This window comes from Nicotiana sylvestris, chromosome 5 (assembly GCF_000393655.2).
Source record: "Nicotiana sylvestris chromosome 5, ASM39365v2, whole genome shotgun sequence".
Lineage (NCBI taxonomy): Eukaryota > Viridiplantae > Streptophyta > Magnoliopsida > Solanales > Solanaceae > Nicotiana > Nicotiana sylvestris.
The window spans coordinates 111,203,557-111,230,416 of record NC_091061.1 but is presented as its reverse complement, the minus strand read 5'-3'; the positions used below and the strand labels follow the sequence as shown (position 1 = coordinate 111,230,416).

Below are 26,860 nucleotides of genomic sequence, written 5' to 3'. Positions count from 1 at the left end.
TCCAGGAAAAAAAAACTTCAGCACTGCCTTTGCTACTTCAGGCCCGTCTACTAGAATGCTGAAGTTTTGCATAATTGTCTTTGGTACTTCAGCCTCGTATGCTGAAGTTACGCAAAAAAGTAGGTACGCTTACAATTTTTTTTGCAAAGCGTGCACAAGTTAAAACGTGACCCAAAAAACGGGTATAGATGCAAATACCCCCTATTATACAACTCCTGTTTAACTTTAAGCCCATTGCACACTCAATAGTACATATGATCTTTTCTTTTAGCTGAAAACATAAAATTTCCATACAAAGAGTAACTAATATCTCCACAAAGCGCTTTTCACGTTAAAAGCACAAAATCTTGAAATCTTTACTTTATCTTTATCCTTTGCAAGAAGTGAGAAATTAATCAATGTGGTTTAGCCTGCTAGAGAAGTTACTACTCAGACCTTAAACTAGGACCAGCCATACAAATATGTAGTGACTGATTTTAACACAAATTTTTAGAGAGGAATTCTATATTTTAGGTCAATATTATAAACATAAGAAATGAAAAAGAGTGAGCGATATTTTCGTTGAAATATACACCCTAAGGAACGGGTGAATACGGCCAACAGGTACTTTCCGTGGGCACCACTATAAAGGTACCGTGTTGGGGGACCCGAGAAACTCCATCGTTCCCAAAGAGAATATCTGGGAAAAGACCCTACCCTGTGCCATTGCCCTAACTGCTGCTCCCCAAATGGATTTGGATATTCCTGTTTACTACCACATCGATCGTGAACATTTTTACTTTTACGAAAGGAACATTGTCAACAGGTTATTCTCTTTCTAAATTTGCTTGCCAAATTATGTTACCATTTTATAATTTTGTTGTTAGTATATAGTATATACCCATTTACGTTTACAGACTTGCTGAATGTGTTTATATCTTACTATCTCTTAACAATACCCATTTGTGTTAAGCTAGTTCTGTTCATAATTTTGTTTTTTAACGATACCCATTTGTGCTAAGCTAGTTCTGTTCATAATTTTGATTTTTACAATCCCTTTGGGTTAACCATAATTGTGTTTTTACCCATCTACGTTAACAAGACAATGCAAAATGTATTTATATCTTGTTTTTTAACAATACCCATTTGTATTTAAGCTAGATCCGTTTATAATCTTGATTTTTACAATCCCTTTCTGTTACCATTTCATATTTATTTATTTTTACAAATGGGTACCCATTTTTGCTTCAGTTCTAGATCTGTTGTTGAATATTCAAACATTTGTGCTTACAGGATAGACAAGTTTCTGGCTAATGTCACTGTTCCAGACAACTTCATCATCAAGGGAACGCTGCAAAAATTCTACTGTAATGGCATAATCAGAGCTTTCCTAATTGTAAATGTTAGGGAGTTTTTGACTAACATATATATATATATTATGCATTTTCAGACTACTACTGCAACGGGTATGGAACTTAACAACTGGAAAGGATATGGTGAACCGGGTTGATCAGTGGAGGCGTGAACTTGCTGACAACACTAAGTCCCTGAAAATGGGGTTTGACATTCGTGATCAATCTCAAACGACCTTTCCAGAGAAGATTCTGCTAGTGCTTAAGGTTGCCTATCCACTAGAACAGTTCAGGTATAAATCAATTTAATGCAATCAAACAGTTGACCAAAAAGAAGATACAAAAAGAAAAACCAAAATTTTGTTCCTGGGAATTTTTTTCAAGGGCAAATGTGATAGATAGGTTGTTTACACATGCTATATAGTTCTGCTTTCATGCATACCTGCCATTCACATTCATGAAGAGCCTCCTCTTCAGCAACCTGTTTAGTCATCTTTTCCCGCATTTAGACCAGCACTGGTAAGATTTTCCATTTAGAGGTCTGCAAAACAGCCAAGACAAACCCCAACAGCCAAAACAGACCCAAACTTTACACGTACTCCATCTAAGACCGGTTTCTTCTTCCTCTTGTTGCACGTTTCTGCTTTATTTCTTTAGAATTCTTTGGTTCCTTCTTTGCTCTAACTCAAACAGCAATTCCTCTTATTAGCCCCTAGCAGGATACGCTAATAAAACTTAAATGGACTGAGTTCCAGAGGATTTTTGAAGAAGACATTAAGGGAGCGGAAAAATCCGCAAGTATCTGCTTTTTAAGCTTTGAGTAATATTGACTTACTCTGAATCTAACAACTTCTTTCAAACTTTGTTTGTAGTGTACTAGTAGAGATGAAGATAAAAGACTGATCAAAGCCCTGGTTGAAGCAGTTGAAGAGGTAAAACTCTCTCAACAGAAATTTTTTTTAAAAAAATAACAGAGACAAAAGGCATACTAACATTTGAATTTTGCAGGAGAGGAAACATAATGACATATACATGTACACCCCAAACAGCACAAGCAACGTATAAGCTTTCTTAACACTTCCAAGTACTTTTGAAAAACAACGAATCTATGGACAACTGTTTCACTGAAAAACTTTTGGAAAAGAATTGTTTTTTTCAATTGGATGTTTTCCAGAACTTAAAAAAAAATTAGTCGCAACACTATACTTTGCTAACTACCAACATTGAACTCTCAAGTTATCAATGACACCTCTATTATGCAGACAGTGTAACAGTATCCCGAAAGCACCATGTCCTGGACTAATAACTCAACATTTTTTATCTTTCAGCTTGGGCAAACATTTCTTTTTCCACGACCATTCAGATAGAAGAATCTTCATGCTGGTCTACGAAAAGAAGAAGTAAGATGGTTCAATGTACTTCAATGATATTATTTTTAGTTAGATCAAAAACCTTGTTCTATCCCTTAAGGTTTATATCCTATTCTTAATGTTCTACTACCTGCATAACTTATTCTTCTTTGTACTGAAATTCTAGACTTTGTTATTGCCTTTTGTACTTTATCAAATTTCATATATAATTCTTGAGGTAAGGTTATTGCTCTTTGTCCTTAATTGGTTCGTATTCTAAATTAGAACTAAATAAAACATCTTAAGGAAGAAGTGGATGTTTAAAGAGCACAAGGATTCTGCATGGAACAATGCAAGGTAGTGTAGGTTTATGGTATAAAGAATTACCACAAACAGTAAAGGAGGAACGTTACTAATTAGCAGAAAAAAGAACAGTAACAGATTTATTGACTACATTGAAAAATACCAGAAGATTTGAAGTTTGAGGACAAGACTTGGATAGTGAAGAAAAAGGACAATATCTCTCTCCATAGGTGGCAGAAATAACATCTCCCCGTGGCAGGTTGACCCTAATTAACAGCATCTTGGCCAGCATCCCAGCTTACTTCATGCCCCTTTTCCCTACTACCTACAAGGGTTTTAAAGCAGCTGGACTAAATAAGGAGAATTTCTGTTTGGGAAGGAAGTGGCACTCAACACAAGCTCCATTTGGTTAAATATTCTAATGTAATCCAAAAAAAAAAAGACACTATTCTTTTTTTAATACAAAGGAAAATATTCTTTGTTGTTCTGCAGTTTTTTTTTAAGATTAAAATAACATATGCTATGATTTTATTGTATTCTTGTATAAGCACAGAATGATATAGTTTTCTACTAGGTCCACAATATACTACTCTGAGTATTTCTATATATGTCAATGGAGATTCATCATATTTTTGGTAAATCCAGAGACCCAGTAAAGGTTCTAAAGGAAGAAAAAAGAAACTTCTGGAAGGAGCACGAGGAAAATTTCTTGAAGGAGCAAAAGGAAAATTTCTTGAAGGAGCAAGGCAACTCATCAGGTACAAGCGGAAAGGAAAGACAAGCAGCAGATGAGGAAAACCAACCTTAATGGAGAAAACTGATTTTGATTTTTTCATACCTATTTACAGAAATTAGTAAACAGCTTAAACTTTCAGCTTTATCATGACCCATAAGCATAATATGGTCATTGAGTTGTATGTTTAGTATGTTCAAACTTATAGCATTAGAAAGTCAAGGGAAATATTCTCATTATATCAGATATGCACCAATTTTCAAAGAAGAAAATATGAGTTTCTCAACTACAACAAGATACAATAAAAATCTGTAATTGTTTACGCTATAGTAAGAAAAGTTAAGTGTAATAATCTTCATGAGCACAAAGAAAGAAATTCAGATCTTATCAATACTAGAAATGGTTTTCAAAGAAAGTAAAACCGATGCTTAGGAAAATAGCATAGAACTTAGAAGTCACAACAGAAATCCAAAAAGAAAAACACAAAAAAAGAGAATAATCTTACAGCAAATTGAAGAAAAAATCAATCGAAGAACATGATAGGCTAATCAAGCAAAATCCCAGAATTGCCAAAAAACGGATTTTTTTGCAAAAGAACCGATCTTCAACAAAACAGATCTTAAATATATGTTCTTGATTACGTTAGAATAATGAAAAGCTAAGTGTAAGAAAAGAAATTCAGATCTTGTCAATACTAGAGAAGGTTTTCAAAGAAAACAAAGCAGATACTCAGGAAAATAGCATAGAACTAGAATTACTGAATAGATCTTAAAAGTCAAAATCTAAATAAGATTAACAAAACATGTAACAATCAGAACCCAAAATCAACTTGTTTTCACCTTTCTGAAACAGATCTTACAGTAGGGTTGAAGAAAAGATTCAATTGAAGCACGGCTAATTAAGCCAAAATCCATAATTATAAAAAGAAGCGATCTTTATTGCCAGGGAATGGATTTTTGCTAAATAACGTTAAAGAACGGATCTTTTTGCGAAAGTGTCAAAGAACCATTCTTCAACAAGGTACAATAAAATCTGTTGGGAGGTTGGTTAAAGTTGGGATTTTTAGGCGTTAACGAGAGAGGTGGAGTCGGGTCACCAGATTGAGAGTCTCTTGGGCCGGGTTAATTAGTTATTGGGTTGGTCCCTAGCTATTTTATATTTACTAGAGAAAAAGACACTAAGAGCCCTTTTTAGAAATTTAATGACCAAAATCTTATCTTTTGAAAAATGACAGAAATTAGAAAAGATTCAATTTGGAATCAACGTTACCACAAGAAGATGAAATCAGTCAAATAAAGCATATCCAACTTAAACATTGGTTTCAACTCATACTGCCAATTAGACAGTTCGAGAATCTAACAAGAGTATGACAACCCAAGCTATTAATCCAAAATCCCATGCATGTGCACCAGCTGAAGCACGATCACCATTTCTCTGTGTCAAAAAGCTGAATCTCGCATATAATAGTTGGAGTTCGATTGGAACCTAATAGTTCAAAATAAGTGATTTTTTTGTTGTTTTGACAAAATTTACAAATTAATATTAATTAATTAGCAATGAAACTGACCATATTAACATTTACTATCTCTTCACATAAACACTCCTAACATACTCCAACATTAATTACTCCAAGGACAATGTAGGAAAAAAAATAATTAATTCATTCTTGAAATCTGAAAAAATCACTTATTTTGGACTACAAGAAAAAAATTAAAAAATCACTTATTTTGGACCGGAGGGAGTATATTTTTGGACTCAAAATACATAAATAAATGAAAAAACCTTAGTGACCAAAATATATAAAATGCAATTTTGAACCACGTTTTACCTTAATGTCCGTTAAAATAAAACACGTTTCAAAACCACGTTTTCTAAATTTAGCTTTCGGCTTCCGCTTTCTTATTTTTGAGAGACACTGCAGTGGGCAAATGGGGATCAAATTAATTGCATGAATTTTCCGCAAAGAATCATAAGTATTCAACTTGATATCAGCAGAAAAATGATTTATTCACTAACCGAAAATGTATAAAATATTTATAATTTTTTTGTATATAATGCACATATAAACAAAAAATATACTCCTTCCGTTTCAAATTAGATGAGATACTTTCCTTTTTAATTTTTTCCAAAATAAATAATACATTTCCAAATTTGGAAATAATTGAACTTTAAACTCTCCATTTTGCCTATTTTATCCTTAATTGAGAAGTTTTTATAATCACACAAATATCATGGCCCCACAAAGCTTTTACCCCTTAAACTTTTAAAATCATAAATTTCACTTTTTTTTTAAAACTCTGTGTCGAGTCAAACTACTTTATTTAAATTGAAACAGAGGGAGTATTATATTTATTGACTATTATTTTTAGGAACGGCTAAAAATATACCATCCATCGACAAAATACCCATATCAAAAGGACCAACAAGTAGAGCAACTCAACAAGTTCTTAATTAGTTCATGGATAGCAAATTTTTCTTATGGAAGGGAACAGTAAACGAAATAAATAGGTGCAATTTTGCACGGAGATGCATTAAATATATCTTAAAGCTTCCCTCAGAAGTCAGAAGCCGGAAAAGTTCAGATGCATTTACCCGTATGCTTTTTTCCACCAAAATAAAAGAAAAATATAAACCGCACTCTTTTCGAATAGATAAACTATGTGCAAATAGGAAAAGTTTTATTTTGTGTACAAAAATCTGAGTCCACGTACAACTCACAAAATAAAATTTTCCATGCAAATAGGACTAGATATCTATATTCCTACATTACTACATATTTGTTTTTATATTAGAAATGAGAGTTTGAAAGGACGAACACCTGCAATATGTAGCTGTACAAGAGGCAGTCAGAGTTGGGAGTTGTAAGTTCTATAGGGGTAAAGTGGTAATTTGAGTCAATCCTACATGTTCCAGAAACACGTGTAAAGCTTTTTCCCTCCCACTTGGTAAACGTCATTTCCCCAAAGCTTCTCTTCTACTTTTCTCGTCCATGCCAGTCCCATCTAGACTTCAACGCCTGACCAAAATTTTACTTTAAATCTCGCTCATCGCATCAGCTTATGTTGCTCTCAAACTCTTTCGTTTATTCAAAGGTATGTATTCTTATTTGGGGATTTTCCTCTTCGAATTTTTCGTCTATCCTTTATGGATTTTTGATTTGATTTATCATGGGTCTTCTTACTTTTGTGTTTGATTTTTCTGTGCATCTGTTTATTCTCTCTGAAGACGAAAAATAAGTGTTTTCTTTTAGTGATTCAAGAGGATGTTACAACAACTAATGATCTGAGTCACCACATTTGGTTGGAGGACATATAACATGGTAGCAGAGAGATCAACACATGCATGTAAGTAAATATACCCGTTTATCTAACTTTATTTGAGTTTTCAGTTGTTTCTGCATCTGTTTATTGCATTTTGCTGGCCCAGTTTCCGCTTTTCTTCTTCTTCTTTTTTTCCCCCTTAGTAAAGACGAAATTTTGGTCATAGAAGCAGCAGTGAATGATGAATCAAAAATGAATTCCACCTTTAGCTTTTGATATTAGTAGTATGTGTGGAGTACAAGATCCGGTACTGTTGTTTCTCTTAATAAGTTTAAATAATTTACCATGTATTTGTATAGTGTAATAACAAAAGTATTTTGAGATGAGTTGTACCATTCGCAGTGATAACACTAACAAAATGGTGTTCAAAAGACTACCATTAGTAACAAAGTGAATAAGTATGTCTTGCTAAATGCAATTGGGGATGTCGGAATGAAGGTATTTTCCACTCTTGGCTCTCTATTCCTAACCCCTTAGAATTTGCTTTCTTTTAGTTATTGTCACACCTTCTTTTTACACACCCGAATGTATATAAAGGAGTTTTTCCAATTTAAGTGACATTATTCGAAATGGGATTAATTATTCAATTCAGAGTCGCCTCTTGGGATAGTTTATTTGGTGTTCCAAGTCACCGATTTATTTTAAATCCCAAATTGAGGAAATTTCGACTTTCCTTTTGAAGTCTGCGAACCAGAAATTCTGAGTAGGGAATTCTGTTAACCCGGGAGAAGGTGTTAGGCATTCCCGGATTCCATGGTTCTAGCACGGTCGCTTAAACTATTACAATTGGCCTATTATCTGATTTTTAAAACATGTTTCAACCTATGGTATATTTTTAACTTATTAGCCGCATTTGATTAAATTTTTTTTGGAAAAATTCAACGTCATATAAAACACGTATTGAACCACGTCACATGAAATGCACCCGCGGTCCACGACACATTTTATCTAACGTTGTTGAGTTTTTGATTTTGGTCACATAAAATGCACACCCGAGTTTAGGAAATTAATTTTTTTTTAAAAAAATAGCGCGTCTAAAGCAACTACGCACTTTTAAGTTTGCGAGGGCCATGGAAAATTCAACTAAATGGCACGCCTCGATTTCTAAGGATTAAAATTAATTAAATGAGGGCCATGAGTTTTGAGATTTTATTTGGCATGGCGCGCCTCGATTATTCTAAAAGGATTGTATTCAATTTAAAGCAAACTACAAATATTCATGATTATGTTTCTTCCTAAAACTACTTTGAGATTATTGCAAGGTCATGATTTATGAATATGGAATTATTATTGAAGAAATATATGATTTGAGTTATTATGGACCTAATCACCCATGTCGGTATCAAATTTGCTATTGACTTAACATCCTTTAATTTGGATCCAAGCTATTACATCGTTCTCTCTCCATTTTGAATACATTTTCCTATCTTTCCCTATGAACTACAATCTCATTGAAGAAACTCATTCTGTCTTTCACGAATTCTATTTCTTGATGCTCTTCCTTCATTTTTTTTGTTCATATCTTTCAAGTTGGTAGATAACCAAAATATAATATACAAATCAAAAGGAAATACGGTGAAAGAAAAATAATGGAAACATTGGTTAAGAAAAGAATGAACCTTTTATAGATGAAGATCTTATTCAATACATATGGAGCAAACAACCATCAAATTTAATGTGCAAATGAACCACAATCAGAGGCAACGAGCGGAAACCTTTCGAACCGAACTCGACTTCGACCTCTTCGGGCTAGTATTTTGGGCTATCTTTTAAATTGAGTTTGAAGCTTTTGGATTTGATTTTTGGTGTGATTTAGCTCCTGTTTTTGAGGTATTTTTTTTTTAATCAAGGTAATGAATGACTATATGTTTTTTTTTTTTGAAAGAAATAGGTAGAAAGAATAAAACTAGTAGAAATTCTTTTTAGCATAGAAGAAGAAAATTTGTTTTCTCTCAATATCCTTCCCTCTTCTCTTCTTTTCTTCAAATATTTCTCTTCTATTTATAGGAGAATTTACAAAAAAAATCAGATTTTTTTTTTAATTTTTTTATTTTTTTATTTAAAAGAAATCTCACTTACATTTTGCTTTTCTTTTTTTATAAAAAGAATTACCACCTTTCTTTACTTTTATTTTTTAAATTCCAACTTTAATTACTTTTATCTTATTTAAAATCCCACTTTTTTTTACTTTTTTAAAAGAGAATTCCACTTATTTTACTTTTCTTAAAAAAACAATCCACTTTCTTTTACTTTTCTTTAAAAAATTCTACTTTATTTTAATTTAAATTTTTTTAAATTTTCAGCTACCTTTATATTATTTTTTAGTTCCAACTTTCTTTTACTTTTTATTTTTAAAAATTTCCACAAAACTTTACGTTTATTTTTTTAATTTTTCACTTTCTTTTACTTTTTTAAAAGAGAATTCCACCTACTTTTACTTCTTTTTTTTTAAGTTCATACTTCCCTTTTTCTTATTTTTTAAAATCTCTCCCGAAAATTTTAAAAAAAAATTAATATTTTTCAGTTTTTTTATTATTATTTAAAAATAAGAAAAAAATAAAATAATATTAATAGTAATAATTCACCTTCTAAAATTTTGTATTTTTAACCTATAATAAAAAGTATAACAAAGCTAAAAAATTTGTATGTTAAAACCCCCTAAAATATTTACATAGAAGAAGTGACAAAAAAAATATTGTCAAAAATTAGGTGCTCACAGCTGCCCCTCTTTGCTTGGAAACATGAATAGTTTTCAAGCAAAGATAAGGTGAGTCATGTGACTAATTTTTGAACATATCTTTATTCAAAAGAGAAGAAATAAGGATAAGAGAAAAGAGAAAGGGTGCAACCGAGTCTTGGTTTTAGACAACCTACATATCCCGGGTTATAAGGGAATCAGGTCGCGTGTAGTTCAAGAAAAATGATGGAATGATGAGTTGAGGAGTCGAGTGATGTTCCGTCGAGGCTCCGGTTCGCGATCCTGTTATTATATCAAAAATCAAAGAGAAACTAAACAAGCCTATCAGCTATGAGTTACAAGATTCCTATCTATGAGTCTTGTGAAACTTGTCTTGTGAAACTTGTCTTTGATCTTGACTGGTTCTTCCTGCAGACTCTGATTTGAATCTTGATGTTCGTTAGCTGCAACTGCTGGTTCATTCTTCTTCAGCTTTTCGGATCAAGGCGGGACATGCGAAGCTTGTGACTTCAATCATATCTTGAACAGACCACATCTTTCTCCACATCAACATTTTGAGTTCATTTATTTTTGCTCCTTTTCTTCTTTTCTTTATTTTGGATTGAGACTCATTCTTTTGGTTGTCTCAGACCTTGTGCCTCGAGGCCAAACCTGCTCAGACACCAAAACAAACAAACGAACGAAATTTTTCTGCCCCAGTTTTCACTAGGAAAATTTCGTAAGTTATTTGTAACTAAAATCTAAACTCTTTTTTTTTTTTTGAAAGCGGTAAAATAAGGATTGCGTGTCTTTAGGAGGAGGAGATTAGGGAATGGAGCCCTATATCTAAAATAACCTCGACTAGGGAGTGGATATCCTATGTTGGCAAAAAGGCGACTAGGCAATGGAGGCCCTATGTCTAAAAATCTCAACTCAGGGATTGGAGCCCTAATGTTGGAAAAGAAAGGCGACTAGGGAATGGAGACCCTATGTCTAAAATCTCAACTAGGGATTGGAGCCCTAAAGTTGGCAAAAGGCGATTAGGGAATGGAGGCCCTATGTCTAAAAATCTCAACTCAGGGATTGGAGCCCTAATGTTGACAAAAGGCGACTAGGGAATGGAGGCCCTATGTCTAAAAATCTCAACTTAGGGATTGGAGCCCTAATGTCGGCAAAAAGGCGACTAGGGAATGAAGGTCCTATGTCTAAAAATCTCAACTTAGGGATTGGAGCCCTAATGTTGGCAAAAAATGCGACTAGGGAATGGAGGCCCTCTGTCTAAAAATCTCAACTCAGGGATTGGAGCCCTAATGTTGGTAAAAGACGACTAGGGAATGGAGGCCCTATGTCTAAAAATCTCAACTCAGGGATTGGAGCCCTAATGTTGGCAATAAAGACGACTAGGGAATGGAGACCCTATGTCTAAAATCTCAACTTAGGGATTGGAGCCCTAACGTTGGCAAAAGGCGACTAGGGGATGGAGGCCTTATGTCTAAAAAAATCTCAACTTAGGGATTGAAGCCCTAATGTTGGCAAAAGGCGACTAGGGAATGGAGGCCCTATGTCTAAAAAATCTCAACTCAGGGATTGGAGCCCTAATGCTGGCAATAAAGACGACTAGGGAACGGAGGCCCTATGTCTAAAATCTCAACTTAGGGATTGGAGCCATAATGTTGGCAAAATGCAACTAGGAAATGGAGGCCCTATGTCTAAAAATCTCAACTTACGGATTGGAGCCCTAATGTCGGCAAAAAGGTGACTAGGGAATGAAGGCCCTATGTCTAAAAATCTCAACTAGGGATTGGAGCCCTAAAGTTGGCAAAATGCGACTAGGGAACGAAGGACCTACGTCTAAAATCTCAACTCAGGGATTGGAGCCCTAATGTTGGCAAAAAGGTAAAAGATTGATTTTGGGGCTTCTAAACTACCTTTTTTTATTTTCTTCTTATCTATTTTCTTTCAATTCATTTTTTAGTAAAAAAAATGCAGGAAAGAATTTGGAGGAGACTTCCCTTTTGGGTTGATTATTGTTGCTAAGCTATTTCTAGCGCTTGCACATTTCTTTTTCCATTTTGGTTACACCTGCTTCTTGCACTGTTGCTTTGGATTGCACCTGTTTCAATTTTCAAACAAAGAACAATTGTTAGTTTGAAACAGTGGTCGGTTTTGTGGCCTTCATTGTTTTTGATCGCTTGATCTCGGCCCAACTCTTTTGGCGAGAACCTCTGTCACTTGCTGGCTTTTCTTAAAGATTGGTCTCTTTTCTAAAACCGAGGAACTCAACTTTTCAAAATTTATCATGACGGCTCACCCGTATAGGGCTTTGGCCCTTTCATTTTAATCTGCTTCTAGGGGCTTTTGACTTTGGATTTCTTTTCATTTTCAATAACTCTGATTTCAGAGCATCGGCTATCATGGCCAGTTGGGATCGACTTGATGCACCCACTGAGGCTGGGTACTTTTCTTTGGACTTGGCTTTTATTAAACAAAACTCTGTAAAACCAATCTTGCCACCTTTTCTTTGTATTAGTTTCGGAACAGAGTTAGACCGAAAGGGATTCAAGAAAAAGTAAGAAAGGACAAGAAAAAATGAATTTAAGGAGAAGCGTCCCTTTTGGGGGAAAGAAAGACTTATCTGGGGTGCATGCAGACTTCAATAGACATGACATGCTTCTTGGACTGGATACCCGATATGCACAACTATCCAACTCATTGTGAACCACATCTCTAAATTGAGAAACCTGGCCAGGACTCTTTCAGTGGTGGGGGGTGTCTTCTTTTCGATCGACGGCGCCCTTTGCGGGTTTTCGCCAATCGACATCTCTCATTTCTCTTCTCACCGTCGCCTGATAGTACTCTTTACGAGTTTCCACTAACCAGGCTCTCTCATTTTCAATTTTTCTGCTCACCGTCGCCTTATGGTGTCCGTGTGGGTTTTCACCAATAAGACTCTCTCATTTTATTTCTCTCATTTTTATTGCATCGGATCCAAGTAGTTGTATTCTCTGATCCTTGAACATTCTCACCGATTGATCGGAAGGACTTGAAAGGATTTGGGTAAAAATGATTTGGATCGAATTACAACTTTGGAACCATTCAAGCGGGATTATCGCAGGACCATTACAACATCTGCCCTAGTTTCACTTTTGAGGGAATTTGGATTTTTATTTTGGTGTGACTGAACCCCATAGAGAGGCTGCCTACGTATCCTTTCGGAATCAAGTCGAACGTAGTTCAGGAAAACATCTTCTTCTTTTTTTTCAATAACACTTTCAAGTTCCAAAGAGGGCAATTAAAGAAGAGTAACCGGCACAAATGGGTTTGCAAAGGGTAGATAGTGTTTAGGTAGCGAGAATAAAAGCCTTCGTCCTCCCAATCGGACAATGTTGTTGTTACAGAAAGACTAAACATAGTACTTTTTGACTGCATCCGCATTTACAACTACTTCAGGATCATTTCCTTCGATATCGCCCAGATACAATGCTCCTCTCGGCAATATCTTTCTGATGACGTATGGGCCCTTCCAATTAGGAGCGAATTTTCCTTTTGCTTCCTGGTGATGGGGAAGAATACGCCTTAAAACGAGTTGCCCCACTTCAAAACTTCTAGGCCGCACTTTCTTGTTATAGGCACGAGCCATTCTTTGTTGGTCCAACTGCCCGTGGCAGACCGCAGCCATTCGCTTTTCATCGATCAATGTTAATTGTTCCAGACGGGTTTTAACCCACTCACTGTCTTCAATTTCGGCTTCAACAATGATTCGGAGAGAGGGGATTTCAACCTCGGCAGGTATTACGGCTTCCGTGCCATAAACCAAAAGATACGGAGTGGCTCCAATTGATGTGCGCACAGTAGTGCGATATCCCAACAATGCAAACGACAACTTTTCATGCCACTGCCTGGAACTTTGAATCATCTTTCTCAAAATCTTTTTGATGTTTTTGTTTGCTGCTTCAACGGCACCATTGCCTTTAGGCCGATAAGGAGTAGAGTTCCGGTGCATTATCTTGAATTGCTTACATATCTCCCCCATCAAATGACTATTCAAGTTTGCAGCATTGTTTGTGATAATAGTTGCAGGAATGCCAAAACGGCAGATAAGATTGGAGTGCACGAAATCTACCACAGCTTTCTTGGTGACAGACTTGAGAGTGATTGCTTCAACCCATTTTGTAAAGTAGTCAATGGCAACTAGTATGAATCTGTGTCCATTTGAGGCTTTTGGCTCGATTGGCCCAATGACGTCCATGCCCCAGGCAACAAATGGCCAAGGTGCAGACATGGGATGCAGTTCTGTGGGAGGTGCATAAATCAAATCACTGTGTACCTGACACTGATGACACTTCCGAACGAAACTAAAACAGTCCTTTTCCATGGTCATCCAGTAATAACCCGCTCGAAGGATTTTCTTTGCTAAAACATACTCATTCATGTGGGGCCCGCATACTCCCGCGTGTACCTCATGCATGATTCTTCCAGCCTCTTCTGCGTCAACACATCTTAACAAATTGAGGTCCGGAGTTCTCTTGTACAAGACATCCCCACTCAAAAAGAAACCACTTGCGTGCCGTCTAATGGTTCTCTTTTGGTCTCCACTGGCTTGCTCGGGGTATTCTTGAGTTTTCAAAAACTTTTTGATGTCATGGTACCATGGTTGGGTATTTGGTGCTACTTCAATTGTATTACAATAACCATGCCTTTCCCAGATTTGAATTTCCAAGGGATCTTTGTGAGCATTGCCCGGATACGGTAGTATTGAGGCCAAAGTAGCAAGTGCGTCGGCTAATTCGTTGTGACAACGAGGAATGTACCTGAACTCTATTGACTTGAATCGCTTGCTGAGGTCTTCCACATGCTTCTTGTAAGGGATAAGCTTAACATCTCGGGTTTCCCATTCTCCTTGGGCTTGCCGGATAATCAGATCTGAGTCCCATGATCAACAACTCTTCGACATTTTGGTCGATTGCCATGTTTATACCCATAATGCAAGCTTCATACTCGGCGGTGTTGTTTGTACAGAAGAACCGAAGCCGAGCTGTGGCTGGATAGTGCTGACCAGTGGGTGAGATCAAAATTGCCCCAATTCCAACACCTTTTGCGTTTACCGCCCCATCAAAGAACATTTTCCAAGCATGAGTGTCTTCAGATATTGCCTCAACTGAATTTACTTCTTCATCTGGGAAGTAAGTTCTCAAAGGTTGGTACTCATCATCAATCGGGTTCTCAGCTAAATGATCCGCTAATGTCTGGGCTTTCATTGTCGTGCGAGTGACACAGACTATGTCAAACTCCGTGAGCAAGATCTGCCACTTTGCTAATCTCCCAGTGGGCATTGGTTTCTGAAATATGTACTTTAAAGGATCCAACCTGGTTATGAGGTAGGTGGTGTAAGCTTGCAAATAATGCCTCAGCTTCTGAGCGATCAATGTCAAAGCACAGCAAGTTCTTTCCAATAAAGTGTACTTGGCTTCATAACTAGTAAACTTCTTGCTCAGATAGTAAATGGCATGCTCCTTCTTTCCGGTCACGTCATGTTGCCCGAGGACACAGCCAAAAGAATTTTCCAAGATGGTCAGGTACAAGAACAGAGGCCTCCCTGGCTCAGGTGGGACCAAGACTGGCGGATTTGACAGATATTCCTTGATTTTATCAAAAGCTTCTTGACATTCAACTGTCCATTTGATTGCCTCATCTTTCTTTAACAACTTAAATTTGGGTTCACACGTGGAGGTCAACTGAGCAATGAAACGACTGATGTAATTCAATCTTCCCAACAAACACATAACATCTTTCTTGGTTCTTGGAGGAGGCAAATCCCAAATAGACTTTATCTTTGTTGGATCTAACTCGATGTCCCTCCGATTGACTATGAATCCCAAGAGTTTGCCGGATGGTACCCCAAATGCACATTTGGCTGGGTTCAGCTTCAAATCATATTTGCGCAACCGCTCAAAGAATTTTCTCAAGTCCCGAACGTGGTCGTCCTAGGTTTTGGATTTGATGATTACATCGTCCACATACACCTCTATCTCTTGGTACATCATATCATGAAAAATGGCAGTCATGGCCCTCATGTAGGTTGCCCCGGCATTTTTCAGACCAAATGGCATGACTCTATAACAGTAAGTGTCTCAAGGTGTGGTAAAAGCTGTCTTTTCTGCATCTTCTTCAACCATCAACACCTGGTGGTATCCTGCGTAACAATCCACAAAAGACTGTATTTCATGTTTGGTGTAGTTATCAACAAGGATGTGGATGTTTGGCAAAGGGAAATTGTCCTTGGGGCTTGCTTTGTTCAGATCTCGGTAGTCAACGCACACCCGAGTTTTCCCATCTTTCTTTGGCACGGGAACTATATTAGCCAGCCATGTGGTGTATCGGACCACTCGGATCACTCCCGCCTTTAACTGTTTTGTGACCTCTTCTTTAATCTTGTCACTGATATCAATTTTGAACTTCCTCTGTTTTTGCTGGATAGGGGAATAATCGGGGTAGGTTGGCAACTTATGGACCACTAAATCGACACTTAATCTTGGCATGTCATCGTATGACCAAACAAACACATCTTTGAATACAAACAAAAGTTGGATCAATGCGTCCCTGGTTCTTTCATCTGTATAAATGCTTATCTTGGTTTCTTTGACTTCTTCAGAGCTACCCAAATTAACCGGCTCAGTTTCATTTAAGTTTGGCTTAGGTTTATTATCAAATTGTTCCAATTCTCGATTTATTTCCTTAAAAGCCTCTTCTTCATCATATTCCGGTTCTTGGTTCATTATTTCGCAGTTAGACAGCGTGTTTGGATCTGGGCATGAAGTCCGCAAGCATGTCATGTTATTTAAAGCCACATTATTAGAGTTGAAAGAAAAAAGAGAAAAAATAACAAAATCAGAAAGAATAAAGAAGGATGGACGATGAAATATGATTTCATTTCTTTGAATTTGAAGATAACAGGGTTTACATTGGAAATTAAAAGACAAGAAACTAAAGAAAAACATCCGAGTTACACCCTGACATAACTCGCGATGCAGAAAAAATGGCAGGACAGGTCTACCGGGACTCCCGCCTGATTGGGAATGGCGTAGCCTTCCAATTCTGCAACTTGGCATTGGATCCCATATACAGCACCTCAGCGGTGCTTGAGCCCTCCCCTGGCTGGACCATGTGGGTTCCATATAGTATCTTCCTCATTGCCCCACAGATCTCTTCAATCTCTTCGGCAGTAAAGGCCTCATCTTTTTCTTTCTTCTGGTATTTTGGCTTGACAAATGTTCTGTACAGATGCGGAACCGGCTGAGGCAAGACTCAACCATCATTCTTTCTATCATCTGCCCATCTTATATTAGCTGGAGTGGGTCAGAAGCCTACCCCGAAGAACTTTTCACTGCTGGGCAGGGTGATAAGTTCAACTATCCCTTGCAATGATTTCCCAAGTCCCTTCCCCAGTTTGAAGCCATGTCGGGTCATTTCTTTGGCTACCATGATTGATGCATTAGAAAGGAAGGGTTGGGGGCAAGGGTTTCCTTCTTTGTACTGGTCTGCAACCACAATTTCAAAAGCATGATAAACTATGTGCTCACTCCCCTCTCTTGCTTCAAGACATGGGACTGATGGGTCCTGATAAATTGATTGCTCATCTTCTCCGTGGACCACGATCTTTTGATCATCATGCTCGAACTTCACCATCTGATGAAGAGTAGATGGTACAGCCCCCGCTGCATGAATCCATGGACTCCCCAAAAGAAAGTTGTAGGATGTGTCCATGTCTAGAACCTGGAAGGTTACTTCAAAGTCTACTGGCCTGATGGTCAGAATTAGATCGATCTCTCCAATTGTGTCCCTTTTGATGCCATCGAAGGCACGTACGTAGACATTGTTGGGTCGGATTATTTCGGTCCCGATTTCCATGTGATGTAGAGTTGAAAGTGGGCAAATGTCTACTTCAGAGCCTCCGTCCAACATAACCCTTTTCACGTAGTGCCCTTTTCATTTGACTGTTAGGTGCAGGGCTTTGTTATGTGCGGCCCCTTCTGAGGGCAAATCATTTTTGCTGAAAGTGATCTGGTTGATTGCGAAAAATCTTTCTGTCATTCTATCCAACTGCTCTACAGAAGTGTTAACAGGCACATATGCTTCGTTAAGGGTCTTGATCAATATCTTCTGATGTTCGGCGGAGTTCATCAACAAAGCCAACAAGGAGACTTGTTCGGGAAATTTTCGAAGCTGGTCAATCACCTCATAATCTGCCATTTTCATGTTTTGAAAGAAAGTCTTCGCTTCTTCGGCACTCACGGGTTTCTTAAGTGGGAAGCGCTTTCTAGTAGCGTTGTTCACCTCTTCCAAATTTGAATACTTTTCAACAGGGTTATTTTCTTGAACTTCTCCTGGGATTTCTTTGCCCTTATAGGTCACCACCGTTTTGTTGTAGTTCCAGGGCACAGCAGTAGGATCTTTCATGGGCTTCTGTGGCGCGCGTCCAATAATCACGGGCTCATTCAGCCTCGATGGCTTAATTGGCCCCCGCATCACATAAGCCCCCTTGGGCACATACATCTGGGTTGTTTTGTTCAGCTCGAATCTCCTGGGAGGACTCAATGTCATCTGCTTTTCTTTACGGCCTTGAGGGACGTAGAGAACAACATCTTTGGGAGGCGTTGCCTCGGTCTCAACTTCAATTTTCTTCTCTGACTTTGGAGGGGTGGTTTCTTTCCTTTTCTCCCCTTTATCTTGCTTCGGGGCAGCTTTTGGTTTATTTTCTTCGTCAGCAATGGCAATGATGGCCTTCAATGTTGGGTCAAATTCCTTATCCTCACAAATCATTCCAATTATCGGCCCGTTGTTGTGGGTTGGCAGTGGGTTGTTGGTCACATTAGGAACATCTTCATCCCTCGGCACTATCTTCCTTTGTTCTATCAAGTTCTCCACGGCTCTCTTCAGAATCCAACAATCATCCGTGTCATGCCCTTCTGCCCCTGAGTGATAGACGCATCGGGTACCGGCTTTGTAAGCGGGTGATGCTGGGTTTTGCCTGGTTTGAGGAACAGGCTGTAGCAGACCCATTTGAACAAGCTTTGGTAACAGGCTGGAGTAGGTTTCGCCAATTGGTGTGAAATTTGGCCTCTTGGGCGGTTCATGAGGGTGGAAATTATTTTGTGGAGGACGGGGGTTGTAGTTGGTTTGGTAAGGAGGTTGGTTTCTAGGAAATGGAGCTTGATTTCTGTTGGCTTGTTGTTGTGGCCGGACATAAGGCTAAGCATTCATGACCGAGTATGGCTGAGGAGTATAGGCCAAGTCTTGGTGAGGGTAATAGTGCTGCGGGGTCCTTTCTGAGAAAAGGGATCTGGGAGTACAGTTTCTCCTTGCACCCGACACTACCATGGATGTTTCTTCCTTTTTCTTTCCCTTTGCTATTCCTCCAGACCCACCCTGAATGGCTTGAGAGGTAGCTCTGATAGCGGATTGGCTTGGAATTCGACCCGTTTTCAGCCCATTTTCAACCATTTCGCCAATCTTGATAGCTTCAGCGAACGGTTTACCCATTGCGGACATCATATTTTGGAAGTAGTCAGCTTCCTGAGCTTGAAGGAAAACTGTGACCATTTCAACCTCATCCATCGGAGGCTTTACCCTGGATGTCTGCTCACGCCATTTAACTGCGTACTCTTGGAAGCTTTCTGAGGATTTCTTTTTCAAGTTTGTCAATGAGTTCCTATCTGAAGCAATATCAATGTTGTACTGGAACTGCCTGACGAAATATCTAGCAAGATCATCCCAGATGTACCAGCGGGATATATCCTGGTCCATGTACCACTCAGATGCGATGCAAACCAGACTTTCTCCGAAATAGGCCATGAGTAGTTCTTCCTTTCCACCGGCTCCTCGCAACTGATTGCAATATCTCTTGATATGAGCAATAGGATCACCATGCCCATCGTACTTCTCAAATTTTGGGGTTTTGAATCTCAATGGTAAGTGCACATGAGGGAACATGCATAAGTCGGCATAGGATACACTTTTCTGTCCACTCAAGCCTTGTATGCTTTTGAGACTCTGTTCCATACTCCTCATCTTCCTCACAATCTCTTCTTGCTCAGGAGTTTTGGTGGTCTTTTCTTGCCCCGCAGTGAACTCAAATTGGGGTGGTTGAGGGTAAGTATAAGTAGGAAACTGAGGAGGTTCCACTGGGAAAGATGGTGCTTGAAATGTGAAGGAAGATGAATCAAAGTTAGGCCTGGGTAAAGCAGGTTGTGCCGTAGCTGAACAAGGTGGCGCGATGAATATGTTTGAAGCCACACTTGAAGCTAACACCTGGGGGGCGAGACTCAGAAGGTGTTCCAGCAAAGTGGGCTGAAATGGTAGGATATCCCAGTGGGGTATTTGGATAACTTATGGGGATGTTGGAGGTCCCACTTGCCCTGGGAAAAAGCTCAGGGAATCCAGGGATCGCACTTGGCGGTTCTTTTCCATTGGCCCAGGCGTCCCACATTTTCATCATGCGGAGACGCAGAATTCTATTTTCCTCAGTCGTTGCTGACTCAGAAGTTGGGATGGCCAAGATCGGACTATCCTCTAGAATAGGAACTGTTGGCAGAGGAATTTCCTTGTTTTTGACCTTGTGAAGTATGAATGTGAAGCCAGACTACCACAAAACCAACCACCTTACTATAGAACCTTTACAATAGTAGACAACAAACCAGTTAGTTTGAAGCAATTAACACATAGGAAATCGCACGTTGGGGTGTGATGCACCTATACAGTTAAATGTGTTTCTACATGTTTCGCAACGGCTGCATGTTTCATCCCGGCTCTGCTTATTTTCCCAATTTTCTTTTTCTTTCCACTTTTGGCTTTTGTACTTCTCCTCTTATTCCCATTTTCCACTCTTTTCTTTCCTCTCTTTCCTTGCCCTTTTTTTTCGTTTTTCTTTTGGTTTTTCTTTGGCTCTCTTTTTCACATCCCTCTCTTATTTGAGTTATTTACAAAAATCGTGACCGGATCCGATAAGGATTGTCTATGTATCACGACGCCGCGTGAATCAAACTAACGTAGTTCGGGAAGACCAAAAATAAAGTAAATAAACTAACTCTTTTTTTTTGGAATATTTTAATTTCCGCAAGAAAGACTTATAAAGAAGCAAGAAAATATTTTTGATTTCAATTTTTTTGGGGGGAATTTCGAAAGAAAGATTTTTTTTTTTAATTTAGACTTTTACTGTTTTTTTTTTGGAATTTCGATAGAAAAAAAAACTTCTAAAGAAGAAAGAAAAATATTTTTGGAATTTTATTTTGAATTATGAAAGAAATACTTCTAAAAAATGAAATATTTTTGAATTTTGAATTTTCTTTTCAATTTTGAAAGAAGAATGAAAATATTTTTGGATTTTTGGAAAATATTAAAAGAAAATATTTTTTAATAACAATTAGGGTCTAAAGAAGCAGTAAAAGAAAATATTTTTGTATATATTTTTTTTAAAAAAAACAATTAGTTTCTAAAGAAACAAGTAATGGAAAATATTTTTTTTTGGATTTTTTGAAAATTGGGGTTTAAAAAAAAGACTTTTCTAGAGAGGAAGTAAAGGAAAATATTTTTGGATTTTTTTTGAAAATTATGGGCCGGAACCGATGAGGTTTGCCTACGTATCTCACATCCGGTGAGAGTCAGACCCGCGTAGTTCGCCAGTTTTGACAGAACATGGCAGTTGAAAACTTTGGCTCATTTGGAGATGACTTCTTTCTTTTTTTTCGGAATTTCGGCAGAGTTTCAGAATTTTCTAAATACCTACCTCTCACTCCAATATTATTATTATTATTATTTTGATTTTTTGATTTTTTTTTTCATTTTCTTCCTCTGTTCTAGAAGCCGGTCAACATGCAAGCCGAAACAAACAGATGCGCAAGTAGCACGTAAGATGCATCAGGATGGTTTTTTTCATTTGGGTACACCTGTCCTAGACAGACCCAACCCCTGTATTGAGTCTCCAAGGTCAAATGCACATGATGCAAACAAACGTTCCTACTAGGGATCCGGCATGAGGCTTGTTATACTAGGTTTAAAAACCTGGGTTTATTGTTCTAGACCTGGCTTACCCGAGCGGACAGCTCGAGCCGAGGGGCAGCGTACCGGGAATACAGAAGCTTCACCGGCTTTGCAACTTGTCCGAACCTCGTTCTAAAATTGGGATAAGACTCTAACAGAAAAGAAGTCACACGAAGTGCACACTTCCCAGATGATTTAGAAGACTCAGAGAGAGGAGGGTTTCGTAGCAATTTATATACAGTCCAAACAATATCAAAGCGGTAAAAGCGGCATTTAGCACATTAGGCTCAACATGTAAAAATCAGATAAAACAAGCCAACTATAACAGTTATTCTAAGCTCGAATTCTTGAACCCTGAACCGAAGTTCTGGGTTTGGATCCCCAGCAGAGTCGCCAGAGCTGTCACACCTCCTTTTTACACACCCGAAGGTATATAAGGGAGTTTTTCCAATTTAAGTGACATTATTCGAAATGGGATTAATTATTCAATTCAGAGTCGCCACTTGGGATAGTTTATTTGGTGTCCCAAGTCACCGATTTATTTTAAATCCCAAATCGAGGAAATTTCGACTTTCCTTTTGAAGTCTGCGAACCAGAAATTCTGAGTAGGGAATTCTGTTAACCCGGGAGAAGGTGTTAGGCATTCCCGGATTCCGTGGTTCTAGCACGGTCGCTTAAACTATTACAACTGGCCTATTATCTGATTTTTAAAACATGTTTCAACCTATGGTATATTTTTAACTTATTAGTCGCTTTTAATTAAATTTTTTTTTTTGGAAAAATTCAACGTCATATATAACACGTATTGAACCACGTCACATGAAATGCACCCGCGGTCCACGACACATTTTATCTAACGTTGTTGAGATTTGGATTTGGATCACATAAAATGCACACCCGAGTTTAGGAAATTAATTTTTTTTTAAAAAAAAATAGCGCGCCTAAAGCAACTACGCACTTTCAAATTTGCGAGAGCCATGGAAAATTTAACTAAATGGCACGCCTCGATTTCTAAGGATTAAAATTAATTAAATGAGGGCCATGAGTTTTGAGATTTTATTTGGCATGGCGCGCCTCGATTATTCTAAAAGGATTGTATTCAATTTAAAGCAAACTACAAATATTCATGATTATGTTTCTTCCTAAAACTACTTTGAGATTATTGCAAGGTCATGATTTATGAATATGGAATTATTATTGAAGAAATATATGATTTGAGTTATTATGGACCTAATCACCCATGTCGGTATCAAATTTGCTATTGACTTAACATCCTTTAATTTGGATCCAAGCTATTACATCGTTCTCTCTCCATTTTGAATACATTTTCCTATCTTTCCCTATGAACTACAATCTCATTGAAGAAACTCATTCTGTCTTTCACGAATTCTATTTCTTGATGCTCTTCCTTCATTTTTTTTGTTCATATCTTTCAAGTTGGTAGATAACCAAAATATAATATACAAATCAAAAGGAAATACGGTGAAAGAAAAATAATGGAAACATTGGTTAAGAAAAGAATGAACCTTTTATAGATGAAGATCTTATTCAATACATATGGAGCAAACAACCATCAAATTTAATGTGCAAATGAACCACAATCAGAGGCAACGAGCGGAAACCTTTCGAACCGAACTCGACTTCGACCTCTTCGGGCTAGTATTTTGGACTATCTTTTAAATTGAGTTTGAAGCTTTTGGATTTGATTTTTGGTGTGATTTAGCTCCTGTTTTTGAGGTATTTTTTTTAAACAAGGTAATGAATGACTATATGTTTTTTTTTGTTGAAAGAAATAGGTAGAAAGAATAAAACTAGTAGAAATTCTCTTTAGCATAGAAGAAGAAAATTTGTTTTTTCTCAATATTCTTCCCTCTTCTCTTCTCTTCTTTTCTTCAAATATTTCTCTTCTATTTATAGGAGAATTTTCAAAAAAAATCAGATTTTATTTTTAATTTTTTAATTTTTTTATTTAAAAGAAATCCCACTTACATTTTGCTTTTCTTTTTTTTATAAAAAGAATTACCACCTTTCTTTACTTTTATTTTTTAAATTCCAACTTTAATTACTTTTATCTTATTTAAAATCCCACTTTTTTTACTTTTTTAAAAGAGAATTCCACTTATTTTACTTTTCTTAAAAAAACAATCCACTTTCTTTTACTTTTCTTTAAAAAATTCTACTTTATTTTAATTTAAATTTTTTTAAATTTTCAGCTACCTTTATATTATTTTTTAATTCCAACTTTCTTTTACTTTTTATTTTTAAAAATTTCCACAAAACTTTACTTTTATTTTTTTAATTTTTCACTTTCTTTTACTTTTTTAAAAGAGAATTCCACCTACTTTTACTTCTTCTTTTTTTAATTCCATACTTCCCTTTTTCTTATTTTTTTAAATCTCTCCCGAAAATTTTAAAAAAAAATTAATATTTTTCGGATTTTTTATTATTATTTAAAAATAAGAATAAAAATAAAATAATATTAATAGTAATAATTCACCTTCTAAAATTTTGTATTTTTAACCTATAATAAAAAGTATAACAAAGCTAAAAATTTGTATGTTAAAACCCCCTAAAATATTTACATAAAAGAAGTGACAAAAATAAAAATTAAATATTGTCAAAAATTAGGTGCTCACAGTTATTTTGAAGAATGAATTTGAGTTTTCTCCATCATATATGTCTAGCTCTGACTTATATTTCAATTCTACGTGCACTGTGGCTTTATGCAAAATGGTTGCAGAGAAATAGCTCAGAAAAATGTCGAATATGTCAAGATGTGTCGGTTTTTGTGTTGCCTCTGGTAATTTTGATGCATATGATACCCCTCATCAACCATCAACTATAAGGTGCATGTTCTCAGAAGCTCTTTTGTGTTCTTATGGTTATAGCGAAACAATATTCATATTGGATTTTTTTTCCTTTCTAAAGGAACAAGTACATTTCATCTTCTGATGCTAATATGGTGTTCTATGATAACTACAGGTTTACTTTGAAATCACCCGGACAATATTAGTACTTATGGTATGTCTTAAAATTCAACAACAACAACAACGACCCAGTAAAATCCCACAAGTAGGGTCTGGGGAGTATAGTGTGCATGCAGACCTTACCTCTACCCGAAGGAGTAGAGAGGTTGTTTCCGAAAAACCTTCGGCTCGGTATGTCTTAAAAGTCATGACATATTAATTGTACACCATTACATAATACCTCATTAGGATTTGAATATTTCAAGTAGTGTAACTGATTTTACTTTCTTTTTTTTTACAGATAATCTGTAAGGTTGTTAAACAGTAGGTATTTGTAACAAAAGATAATTTGTAAGGTGATTACCCAATATGATTTAAGGTGTGTTAAAAATCTTCAATTGGTATTGATCATTTGGTTCTATAGTTTCATCAATTGCAGTTGCAAACTAGCATTGTTGGAAAGCATAGCATATAGTTTATTTCATTAACAAGATCATTTTTCATAGTTCAAATAACACTGGAACTTATAGAAGATGGATGAGAAAAGGATGTATATATGTCACAATAGTTACTTTAAATAAAAAGATTCAAAGATTCCATTTGTTAGTACAAGGGAAGATATAACTATGCGCAATTTTAATTTTATTATAGTTATTAGTTCTTTCTTTTCCATTCCAATTCTCATTAAACACTGGCAGGAAAACTGGATCCTTTTTTTTGCAGGCATGCATAATAATAAAAAAATATATATATATATGTTTTTTCTTTCTAATTTTCTACTAATACATACTTGATATTAACTCATTGTACACCATGTTATACTTATCTATTTGTAGTAAAGTCATCTTAATTATTGAACGAATATCTTGCTCGGCTACATCATGTAATTGACAGGTTCTAATATATTCCCAAAGAGTTAAAAAAAGGAAGCTGAAGAGAGCATAATCGGGCAAGGTGATCAATCTTGAGAATGGAAGCATCACTTATGTCAAACATGCAATAACTTTAATTCATGGAAGATAAATAATTTACTTTTTTGGCAACTAAGATTTCTTATTTAAAGCTCTATCATCATTGATAAGATTTCGGTCGTGCTCCTCATAGACATCTAAGGATGTGTTAAAAGTTAAAACTGAGGAACAATATTTTATCTTGGTTACTTTTTCTCTTTCCCCTGTGTTCTCTTTCTCCCTCCTCTTTTTTGTCTTAACTGTTTTCCTACTTAATTAACACGCAACCTTCTTTGATGTATCCTCTTCTCCAGGTTAGAGTTTCAATTCCGCAAAAAAGAAAGGAAGAAGAGAAAAATTGCGAATGATATTGGGTTCTATTCATGTCAATTTTACTGTGTCGTCCCTGTGGATCAGATATCTTTGTTCCCACAGGTACTAAAATCATAGTATTATTTGGATGTTAAAAGGATAATATTTAAATGCCTATTATTACGTTGTGATTTGGAAATATATAGTATCTAATTATTCTATCCGTATTATTTACTTCTTATGTTCTTCATCATAATGCAAGCTAAATCTGAAGGAACAGTTAGTATTTTGACAAAGTTATTTTTAAAATTTTCCTATGGATTTAGCTTGATGTTACAATTAACTTAAAAGGCAAGGAGGCCTCAAGTGGATTTCTGCTTTAAAAGTTTTAATATCTGTCAGAACTGTACTTCAGGCATTCTTTTTCAGATTTACGGTGGATGTTCAATTCATATTTAATATAATAACTGAACAAAATAAAAAAGTCCATGTTCTTTTAATCCTAGTAGTAATAAAATTAAGTTCATTTATTTGATTATGAGATGTGATAAACGGATTTTTTCGGGAGCGAATGAAAGTTCAAATCACTGCGAACAAGAGTTTGGAGATTGAATTGCTAATTATGAGAGGTGGGATCTTTTTGAGAATTGGGAGTTATCCGAGAAGTTATTCACAATTACATGAGCCAACTTTTTTTTTTCAGTCTTAATAATATTTCGACAGCCCTTTCGTGATGGTTTTTCAAATAAGCAATTACTACATCTTTTGGTTTGTAATTACGTATTACTGAAGTTAATTTGTATATGTTACTATGATTTAATCAATGACAGAAAGTTTATGACTTTTGTATGAGCATTTTCCTTGAAAGCTTTTACGATTTCTA

At 36.5% G+C, this 26,860-nt stretch overlaps 2 long non-coding RNA genes across 4 annotated transcripts; one reads left to right on the top strand and one right to left on the bottom strand.

The window, feature by feature from the left end:
• Positions 1 to 1,619: 1,619 nt before the first annotated feature.
• LOC138891273 (uncharacterized) lies at positions 1,620 to 4,816 on the bottom strand. The gene is made up of 2 exons (XR_011407651.1): positions 4,556 to 4,816; positions 1,620 to 3,308 (listed from the first exon to the last, which is right to left on the bottom strand). It is a non-coding gene; the product is annotated as an uncharacterized lncRNA (long non-coding RNA).
• A 1,897-nt stretch (positions 4,817 to 6,713) lies between these two features.
• LOC104222466 (uncharacterized) lies at positions 6,714 to 26,093 on the top strand. 3 transcript variants are annotated; one of them, XR_011407417.1, is made up of 5 exons: positions 6,714 to 6,808; positions 6,967 to 7,060; positions 24,490 to 24,595; positions 24,732 to 24,907; positions 25,980 to 26,093. It is a non-coding gene; the product is annotated as an uncharacterized lncRNA (long non-coding RNA). The 3 variants fall into 3 exon arrangements; XR_011407416.1 differs by lacking the exon at positions 25,980 to 26,093 and adding an exon at positions 25,017 to 25,160 and having other exon boundaries at positions 6,942 to 7,060; XR_011407415.1 differs by lacking the exon at positions 25,980 to 26,093 and adding an exon at positions 25,017 to 25,156.
• Positions 26,094 to 26,860: the final 767 nt, after the last annotated feature.